The 10,955-nt window shown below is 35.2% G+C and overlaps 1 long non-coding RNA gene and 1 pseudogene across 2 annotated transcripts; one reads left to right on the forward strand and one right to left on the reverse strand.

The window, feature by feature from the left end:
* Window positions 1-406: 406 nt before the first annotated feature.
* LOC113279870 lies at window positions 407-3,003 on the reverse strand (annotated as a pseudogene).
* Window positions 3,004-8,028: 5,025 nt separating this feature from the next.
* LOC113283195 lies at window positions 8,029-9,562 on the forward strand. Of its 2 annotated transcripts, none has more exons than XR_003327377.1 (3): window positions 8,029-8,580; window positions 8,876-8,991; window positions 9,106-9,562. It is a non-coding gene; the product is annotated as an uncharacterized LOC113283195 (long non-coding RNA). The 2 variants fall into 2 exon arrangements; XR_003327376.1 differs by having other exon boundaries at window positions 8,029-8,184.
* Window positions 9,563-10,955: the final 1,393 nt, after the last annotated feature.

Genomic DNA, 10,955 nt, shown 5'->3' on the forward strand with positions numbered 1-10,955 from the left:
CATCTATTAGCTTGGTAAGGAACTTGGACTTTCACTAACATAGTTTCGAGTCAGATAGGAGTTTTTGAGTCAGATAGTACTTCAATCAATATTCATTGGGTACACAGCATCACATCCAAGGTCCTAAATATACATTGCAGTTTTTATGATCATCATCCGTACTATACAAAATATGAGTAATATATCCAAAATTTGTACAAAAATCATAAACTAGTTTGCAAAATCTATTAGATTATATGAAGAACGACGACAAAGTATTCGGACGGTTAAGAAATCATTCCTTTAAATACTTAAAATGCAATAGCTTGGTAAGGTATTCAGATTTTGTCACCATAAACCAGATTGCGCTTGATGAACACTTGAATGAGATGGAATAACTATTCCTACATTTACAGCACAACTATTCCTACATGACACTTACAGTATTCTCTAATTCTTGAACAATCTGATCTATATAATCAGCTATATTGGCTGCTTGGCCGATGTAGTTCGGGGGTGTAAGTTTTAGTAGATTAGCTTTTGCATCCTCCGGTATCTCCAAACCTGAAACAAATTCTTTGAAACTACCTTCTGTAACCTCTCCGTGAACTCCATATCGCCAGAGATCTAATCCATATCTTTGCATAACCTGATACAGAAAATAAAAGTCCATGCACAGGTTGGTGAAGGTGTTAGATGAACTGAAAGAAGTTGATACACAGGCTAATGGTCATCAGGAAATCTGACACAAAAAAGTTGACATGCTTACAGTGTGTGCTGGTACCAGAAGCATGTCCCACAAATCTTCCAAATCCTTTTTTAAACAAGTTTTATTTACCTGCAAAGAGATAGAACACATATATTAAAAACATGGGCTAAGAACATAATCATAGATAAGGTGTACGTGTCAGTAAGGCATATCATACATTGGAGCCTGCCAGTTTAACGCCAGAAATTAGATATGCAAGGTGGGTCAATTTCATCCTTTTACACTGCATTGATGATTAAATCATCTCGCTGATTGCAAAATGATACCTATGGACTCCATTTAGCAGAATGATGACTTTTTGCATTGATTCAAGCCTTAAGAATTATTTTCTTAATCTTGTTTGTATAAAATTACCTGAAGCTTTCCGATGCCCAGAAGGGCAACTTTGTAAGAAAGAAGATGAGACATCAATATCTCACTCATCTTCTTGATACTGAGTGTATCCGTCTGTCATACAAACATACACTAGGGTGTGACCAAAATTATAAGTTAAACACAAAAGAATAAGGAAACTATAGCATTCATATGGCAATTCAGGGTTGATTTGTTTACCTGTTGCTTAGCATAGTCAGAAAGCACACTACTGGATCACCCAAATTCACCATCCTTGGTTATCTGTTTCACAGGTCAGGTTAAGCTGTCATACACACAAAAAGTATGACGATAGAAAAAAAAAATCGCAGCAAGGAAACAGCACAACTGCAGTATCAATATGTGGGTTCTATATGTTCAACTGTATTACTTGTACATACACAAAATGAGAGATTCTTTATAGAATCAAACTATTATCGGGACTATCCAAAGAAAACAAAGTAATTTATTACCTGCTCCATTTCCACGTTTAAAACCAAACATCTGGATCCACGAAACGTCGGTTATCTGTATCTCATGTCAATGGTCATCAGTCAGGTTACACTGACATACAAACATCAAAAAGCACTTCATGAGAAACACAAAACAGAAAGACAGTACCAATAGCAAACTCTGTGTTGGACTACCAAAATGTCTAAAAACTTGAAAGATTGACCCGTATAAGCTTAATACTTGGGAGTCTCTGAAATCAAAGGAGACTTCTTAAAGAAAATCAGAATAGCTTATTACCTGATCTAAATGATTCACCTCATGAGGAGTAGTAAGAGACTTAAACTCGTCAGCCTCGGATATCTGTCAAATAGGTCAAGTGGTGAACTATTAATAGCAAGGGCGCTTCAAACATTTTAAATTTACAACAATTTTATTTTTCATTTTGTGTGCTCGTGCATATTGCTCACCTGGTTGAAAAATCCAAAAGATGCATAGGTCTGCACATCTTCAAAAAATTCCGCCAAGATAGCACTAAATCGACACTAGGTCCACCATATAATCATGAGGCTCAACCTGTAGAATAACGTAATCAGCAGGTAAAAAAGAGAATAAGGAGTTGATAAACGACAACTGATACAAATAATTTATGTAATCAATTCTCCCGATGAGAATCTTCAGTAGTTTTTAGTGATTCAAGAAAAAAATGATATGATATTTTTAAGTGGAACATACCCTCATTTAGGGGTTGAAACTCAACCCCAGAGTTTCTTCTACAAACTCCTTCGCAACTTGTTGCCAGTCTACCTCAGGGTATGCAACAAGATTGGCATTATGATTTCCAGAAGAACCAGTAAAATCACCCAGTATAACAACTTTAGATAGACGATGTCTTTCATTGCTTAATCTAGCAGCAAATATTGCAATTTCTTTTCCCAAAGTGGTTGCAGCTGCCTAAAAAAACAAATATAAACCGAAATAAGTGAAAGTTATCTTAGTTCCTTGGCAAGGAAGGTAGTACAGAGTGGCGTCTCTTAGAAAATCAACAGCAAATCAGGTTCCCATAATTTAAAATCTCACCAACAACCCTCGCACCTCATTATCAGTTCGGCATAGCATAGGAACATCAGCATTGTCTTTTGCCATCTTGCACAGTGCTCTAATCAAGTCATCCATGACGGGTAACATCACCTTATTAATGGCTTCCTTTAGACTGAATGCATAAGCCAACTTTTTGAGATCCTCAGGTGTACAAGCATGATAGGAATAGCGAGTCGCCTGGAACAGAAAAGTGGCACAACCAATCAAAAAAACAAAACCAAAAAACAAAACTAGCATAAACTTTGATAAACATCTGAAACTTCGGATGCGTCTAGGGATTTTCTAGATACTTGTGCATTTTGGACTTTGCATCCTCTAAACAGTTCCTTCAGACGTATTGGAATTGGCTTCATCAGCATAAAAATGGTTTTGTAACTAAATGTGTTGTTTAATTTATTGGTGTGCCTAATACTCATAACACGAAGAGAAAATAACACATTCAAATTACAGTAGAACTTCAATAAGGTAATCCATCGGGACTAAACAAGAATATTACTTTAGCGAGGTTATTACTTTAATGTTGTTTCAATTTCTTGGCTTGAATCGGGACAGAGAAGTTACTAACAAAACGAAGTTATTACTTTTAACGATCATTATTTTATCGAGGTTCTACTATAACTCGCCATGAATCCCTAGGCCAGGCATCAAAAGAGGTAGACATTGTTATTGGCTGAATGGACAAATTCTACCAGTAGCAGTCCAATACAGATAGAAAGTGATTAAAAGGGATACTCACGAGTTAATTCGTTGTTCCAAATCAGCCAGCTAATTCGTTGTTCAATAAATACCAACAAACGAAGAGAAAGGATGTTGAAAGGGCTTTTGAAACTCTCCAAAACAAGTTTCAAATAACTAAAAAGCCAACATGTTACTGGGATAAGAAGGATATAAACTTTATTATCAAGGCTTGTTTGATTTTGCATAACATGGTCATTGAGAATGAAAGACGTAATTTAGATTGGGGTCAAGTCGTGAACGAACCAATACGACAGGTTACTGGAATACCGAGGTCATACCACGCGTTAAGGAATGATGAGGCATATCTCCAACTCCGCAATGATCTTGTTCAACACATTTGGATACGACATGGATTAGGTTTCAGAGACGGTGAAATGCCACCAGAATCTCCTCCTCCACCACCAGATGATCTTGATGGTTCAGATGGCGAATTCGATCCTACCGATGTTTACCCAGCAGAACAGCTTTAGTTGCTGCACTTGGTTAAAATTCATTGCAATTCAGACTTTTTTTTTAACCATGGCAAAATATGCTACACCTGAAGATGTTGCAATCACCAAAGCTTGGATAAGCATTACACTTGATGTGTTGCCGGAGTTGATCAAAAATCAAACCAGTTTTGGGAGCGGGTATTCGATACCTATGTAAGCAGCTTTGGGAATAAGTATGATACGGGTGTTCATAAGTTGCAAAATAGATTTGGTACCTTGAAAAAATATGTCAAAAAGTGGGTTGGTATCTTAAGAAATTTGCATAGAAACAATGCAAGCGGATGCGGAATTGATGATCTTGTAAGTTTTATAAAGATTTCTTAATGTATATCATTTTATTTTATTGAAGGATTTCTAACTTGGGTTTTTGTTTGTTTTTTGTAGGAGAGAAAAGCTAGATTGGAATATAGTAAGGTTAGCAAAGGAAAACCTTTTGGAAATGAAGAGGTGTACCGACTTTTCAAAGCCCATGTTCCCGGATTCAATCCCGAAGAATTTGATCCTACCCAAAATGAGGAAGATGAATCGGAGGCTCCTAGTGTTAATGCTTCAACAAGTAGTGCTCCGGCAAGAAGCGACCCAAGATGGCTTGAAGAGGATGGCCCTCGTCGACCAACGGGAAAAAGGGCTCAACAAAGGGAAGCTTCGGAGCTATCGTCCATCAATGACGGAACCGGCTGTATTTTGAAACATTTTAGTGAAGAGAATGCAAAGAAGATGGCAAGATTGGATGGACAAGAAGAATATTTATTAACTATTGCAGAGACAAATAAGAAATCCTTGGATTTAGCTTTGGAGAAACATGAACTCGAAGTGTCGGATGTGGAGGTTGAGATCTTGCCGGAATGGAAGCAGCAATTTATGTTGGATAAACAAAATAAGATTTCGGAAAAACATGGTTATCCTCCTAGAACACTTGGTGCAAACTATGGTTATCGTAGCACTAGCAATGTTCGTCATTTCAATATATGAAACCATGTAACTTATGGAACTATGTAGCTTCAATTATGTTTTTATCTTTTATTTTTCAATTTGATGTAGTGGAATCAATGTAGTATTTTTAGTATCAATCAAGTTTCAATTTCATTCAATTTTATCTTCTTTTTGATTTGATTTGATTCAATATATGAAACCAAAAAACTAGTTTGTTCAAGAGGAAAAAGAAAAAATGAGAGACTAGGGAAAAAACTAAGTATAGGATTGGAGAAGTCGAGTGGCGCCTGGATGTTTTTTGTGATTAGCGTAATTAAGATTGATGTTTGGCGCAAATAAGAATGGCGCTTAACGATATTCTCAATTGCGTTTTATTCTACACCATTGGATTCTCAACGGCTCCTTCTAATCAACGACTCAAAATAAACGCCATTAAGAATGGCGCTTAACGCTATTCTCAATAGCGTTTCAACGGTCAGATTTTCAAAATTAAAATTTATCTATAAAAATTGGCTTCTTCAACACAAATCAAACCATCCCAAAATCTCAAGATTTTCTTTGCTTCCTATCTCTCCTGATTTTATATTTTTAATTTCAAACCTTCTTTCAATCAAGTGCAAGTATGGCATACACTACAAATGAAGATGTTGCAATCACCAAAGCTTGGATGAGAATTAGTCTCCAACCGATTGTTGGACAAAATCAAGGAGTCAACAACTATTGGGAAAGGGTGCTTCAAGCCTTTGTAGAAGAAGCGGGTGGTAATGAAAACGGAAGAACAAGACAAAGTATTCAAAATAGGTGGTCGGTGATAAAAAAAGCAAACCAAAGTTTACATGGGTATCATACATTCAATTTATGCAAATATCGGAGGAGGATGGACGTTAGAAGAAGTTGTAAGTATTATTCAATGGAACCTCTTATTTTCAATTATCCATATTTTAAGTCATTAATTTTCTAAATGAGAGGTTATGTTTATTTATTTTGTAGGAGGCACATGCTAAAACTCTATATTCTCAACAAAACAACAAAGGTTTTGCATATGATCATGTGTACCAAATTCTTAAGAACCATCCCGCTTTCGGAAATGATGAAGCTTGACAATGAAAATAAGATCATGTTAAATTCTAAATATTAGTTATTTGAATCCATGTAATGTCGCTTTTAGTTTTTTAATCCATGTAACTTAATCTATGAAATGAAAATTAGTTAATTTAAATCTTGTTTCAATTTTAAATTTATAAATTTTGTTTTGTATTTTTAAAGATTTTTTATTTTCAATTTATAGGTAAGGAAACAGGAGTGATGTGTGAAGAGTGTAAGAAAAATAAATAACATAAAACGCTGTTGTTAATAGCGCTAAACGCCATTCTTTTTGGCGCTTGACTTACACTATTTTGATTAGCGTTCATCTCCATTCATATTGGTGTTTCTTGTCCTCTACTGCCCCAATCTTATTGGCGTTTAGATGGATTCCTCGGACCCTTCCACCAAATCATGGAACTTTACTTGGATTTTTTGTGGAAAACCCCAACTTGGAAGCCAGTAGACTTGACATTCCATGGTTTTTTCACACTTGGAATAGGTTGGATTCCACCATAAGACTTGCTCTTAGTGGAGTGGATACCTATATCCGAGGCAAACCAGGAATTGAAAGAAAATGAAGAAGTTTAAAAACCAAACGAAACCGGGAGAATTGCAAGTTTCAGAAAACTAACCATATCAGCATGAGAAGGCAAAAACGAAGCTATTGCTTCGGCGTCATTATCCCTAATGTGTGAATACCCTGTCACGTATCTATAATCAGAGTCACTATCGAATTTATCAATAATTCCTTCCAGGATAGACAATGATTCCTCAGTGAAGCTTGGGACAACTGTAACTTGAGGAATTTGTGAAAGCTTTATCAACCACTTGATCTGTGTGAGACAAGAAAATGAATCCTAGGGTAAACTTGTAAACAAACCACACAATATTATGTTAATAAAATATGGATTTTATTGAATTGTACCTGGACTAAAACATGGGAATGCAGAAGACCGTAATTGCTCATAAATCTTCTTCAATTTTCATTCTTTTTATCTAAAATAGAAAGAAATATCACAATCAAACTCAAGAAAGATCAAACAATAATATATAGCAAAACTCATATTATCAGTAATTTACAGATTCCACACATTTGTTGAGAAACAATCAAGTTTCTCTGGTTGCCGAAGATACAAGAAGAAAAAAAAATGACAAATACGAATTACCTCAGTGACTGGTTTAAGGTTACCGTTTATAGAGGCACTCAAACTACCAGCTTTACGAGGAAAAAAACTTTTAGTACTTGATATGAATGGAGCGTTTGAGGTACTGAGATAACAAGAGGAAGAAGAAGAACCAAATTTTGAGCTTAATCTTAGGTTTAAACATGATGATAACTGCATGCTACTAACAGAAACTCTAACTGCTGCTGCTGCAACCTCCATGGATTAAACACAAACCCTAGCTTACTTCTTCCCAGAGATTATTTGCAATCGCGAAGACTCAGTTTAAGAACCGTTTTTTGGGCACCACCCTGTTTTGGTGGGGGGGCATTAAATGATAGGAGTGTCTAGCCTATATTGTATCATGTACCCCTTCCCTGTTCTTTTATTTATTTATTTTTGTTTGTCAATGAATGTCGAAAAAACTTACAATTAATCGGTGGGGTGTCCAACTCAACCAGTTGGTTATTTTGTTAAGTGGTTGATATGTATTTCTTTTTTTTTCTTTATGGGTGACGGGTACTTGTGATATTTATTATCATTTCTTTTCTTTTATATACTTTAATAAATAGTGCACGTTTGTGGACTACCATGGGTTGAAAATAATTGAATATATATGGATGAATTCTTGGAACATCGAACATGCTTATGACATGGTGGGACATAACATTAGACGTCCCCTACATGTAGGGCTGCACAAATCCATACCGAAACCGAGAACCGAAACCGTTGATTTTAAACCGAACCGAAACCAAATTCCCACTGTTTGATCTTGGTTGTCAGTCTCAAGAAACCGGCAATCTTGGTTTCAGTTTCAGTTGTTATCTAAAAACTAACCGAAACAACCGAGAAAACCGAGTGTTACATACATGAACTAATCATAGCCATCCGTTTATAATTTATAAGTTAATCATAGCCATCAAATTTAGGTTTATTCGTTTTCATCCTTTTCTTCCAACAAAAGAGAACCAGTCTCTTTTTATTTCGTATGCTACTCCTTTCTCTTCTTCAAAGAGATTCACTACCATCATCAGATTCATCGCCACCTTCTTATGTTCTTCTTCTTCCTCTTAGAATCGACTAATTTCAGTATATTGGGTTTTGATTAAGTTTAGTAATTAAGGTTAATATGTTGGAGAACTTGGTCTCTGATTGAATTGATTTACTAGTTTTATATGTTTGATATTCATGTTTTATTGGTTGAACTAAGGATCTGTGCTCCAATCTATTAAGGGCTTTTCTAGATTTTGAAGTTGATTGTTCTAAAAATGAAATCCAGACGTTGCATGAGTGTTAGGGTTAGGGATTGTTCTAAACTTTAAGTATCTCTCTTTATCTTGGTTTACTTTTTATTGGTTTTAGCTTAGAATGGTTTCTTCGTGAAATTGATTTTTGTGATGAAATTGTTTGCTTTTTTTTTCCCTTATAATTTGTGAGTACAGGAGGAGATCAGTAGAGGTGAAATACCTGCCAATTCTTTCAGATTTTTTTTTTTATTTTGCGCAACCATGCTAAAATGGTAGTTATCTCCTGGTCTATTATCTCATTTGATTATGTAGTTGATTACATTTATAAGTCATGTTTATTAACAAACCATGGCTAAATAGTGTATATTTCTCCATGTCTCTGTATTAGGCTACAGATTTTTTAATTTATTTTCTAGTTAAATTTGCTTGATATATTACAGATTGGAGCATGTCTAGATAGACATATTAGTGTGTTCATGATTTATACCTGAGGAGGAAAATTTGAATTGTTGATTTTTGTGTATGTGCAACAATTGCTCATAGTCTATCTTTTCTCTTAATCTTCAGTGAGGGTATTCTTAAGCTGCACTATGGAGAAGATGAGGTTGATATGGATGTGCTTTTTTAAATGGTTCTTGTGTCCACAAGTGCTTACCAGTTGCTAAAGATGAATCTGATACAAGGTAGGCTTTTAAATGACAAATATGCATCCAAGAGGTCTTAGTAGCAATTGAGTTTGATTTTTGGTTGGTTAGATTTTGTACTGGTGTTGATGAATTTTTCTTTGTTAATTACAGGAAGCACCTAAGATTCTAATGTCATAATTAAAAAACAGAGGAAAATGTACTATTTTCTATGAACATTTCTTGAACTTTTGTTTAATTGGTCTACTTAGTAGTTGGAAGTAGTTTTAAGCTTCACATGGAATGATAGTTGGGAGAATGGGCGATGTTATAAGTAATCAAGATTCTAGAATTTTTTAGGAAGGTTCAAGAAGAATTGGATGAAGTAGAAGGCAAAAACAACATCGTGGAATAATCTCACATGAAACTACACCCTTTGGAACTTAGAAGCAATGGCGAAGGAGACTTCAGAGTTGCATCCTGCAACACCATTACTGATTCTCAAATGAACTTTCAGTCCAGTTTATTATTAACGAGAAACTACACCCTTTGGAACTTATGATGTATTTTAGTATTTGAACTTTTGAATGAACAAAAAATTCTATTTCAGTTTAATATGGTCGGTTAACCGAAAACTGTCTGGTTTTTAACCAAACCGAGTAGAAACCGAACCGAGTGAAATCGAATAGGCTATATGGTTTCATTGGTTTTCAATATTGGAAAACCGAGTACTTCGATTTCGGTTTTGGTTTTGCCAATAACCGATGAAAGCCGAACCATTTGCAGTCCTACCTACATGACCACTTAGGCGTCCCCTACGTGATCCTTCTTTTCACCAATGGTCAATTAATGGGAACTCTATAAATAGAGTTTCACTCATCTAAAATAAAACGCACCAACAAACTATTCATTTTATCTCTTGCTAAAATATAATCTTTATTTTATCAATTTGTTTAAAGTTAAAAAAGAATCGCTAGATTTTCTTGCAATGAGGATGTTGTACTTAATGGTGCCTGGTGTTCTGTTGCAACAGATCCACTATCTAGAAATGACCAAGAAAGCGTTGCCTTTTGGGACCGGGTTAGATTCGAATACAAAATCACATGGCAAGGTGAGACGGTTAGGTATAACAATTCATTGCAGCAGAGGATTAAGATATTGGATAGAGAAGTGAAAAGATATGTACGTTATGTTAGGCATTATTTTATGAACTTATCCAATGGATGAGACAATGAACGCGCGGTGAGTATAATTTAAAATCATTAATTATTATTTTTTTCTGTTAATGAAAACCTCGTATTAACACCTTTTATTAATTTAACTCCAATACCACCAAGGTAGAATAGATTATGAAGATGATCGACAATATGAGTGTTGGGGGTTATAACGTGCAACTGATGTAAGTTTATTAAACAATAATTATTTACAATATTTTTTGAGACATTATAACATAATAAATAAATTTTACCCAGTACCGTAAAGTCAAATTGCATATGAAGAGGAATGGTGATCACGAAAAAACATGGACACATGCAGCGGTTTTCGAGATTCTAAAGACGCAATTTGGTGGGGAGTATAATCCTGAGATCTTTCATCGTCCATCAGAAGATAATCCAAAAAATGGAGCCGAAGATGAAGACAACATGAGTTGATTTACTGGTTTTATGGGTAAACCTCTTTGTAAACCCTCACGAGACTAAACTCGTCCAGTGGGGTCACCTAATGGTTGAAAGGCTTGTTGTAAGGGTTAAATATAATCGTTGGTCATGCGACAATGACGTCTATTTATAATATTTCTGTGTTCTTTTTTTTTCCTTTGGCATTTATTTGTATCAGTGTGCGCATGTCTGAGGCTGGTTTAATTAATAGGAAAGGATATAGCTTTTAATCATCCCCGAACACATATGGACACAACATTTATTATTCTTATCTCTTGAATTTGAATCGACTTGTCACACCGACTCCCTTATAAAATCACTTGGATTAGGAGCAGCGGTAAAGTGTGGTCCACCTATTCAAAATAA

The sequence above is a fragment of the Papaver somniferum genome, chromosome 5 (genome assembly GCF_003573695.1).
Source record: "Papaver somniferum cultivar HN1 chromosome 5, ASM357369v1, whole genome shotgun sequence".
Classification (NCBI taxonomy): Eukaryota; Viridiplantae; Streptophyta; class Magnoliopsida; order Ranunculales; family Papaveraceae; genus Papaver; species Papaver somniferum.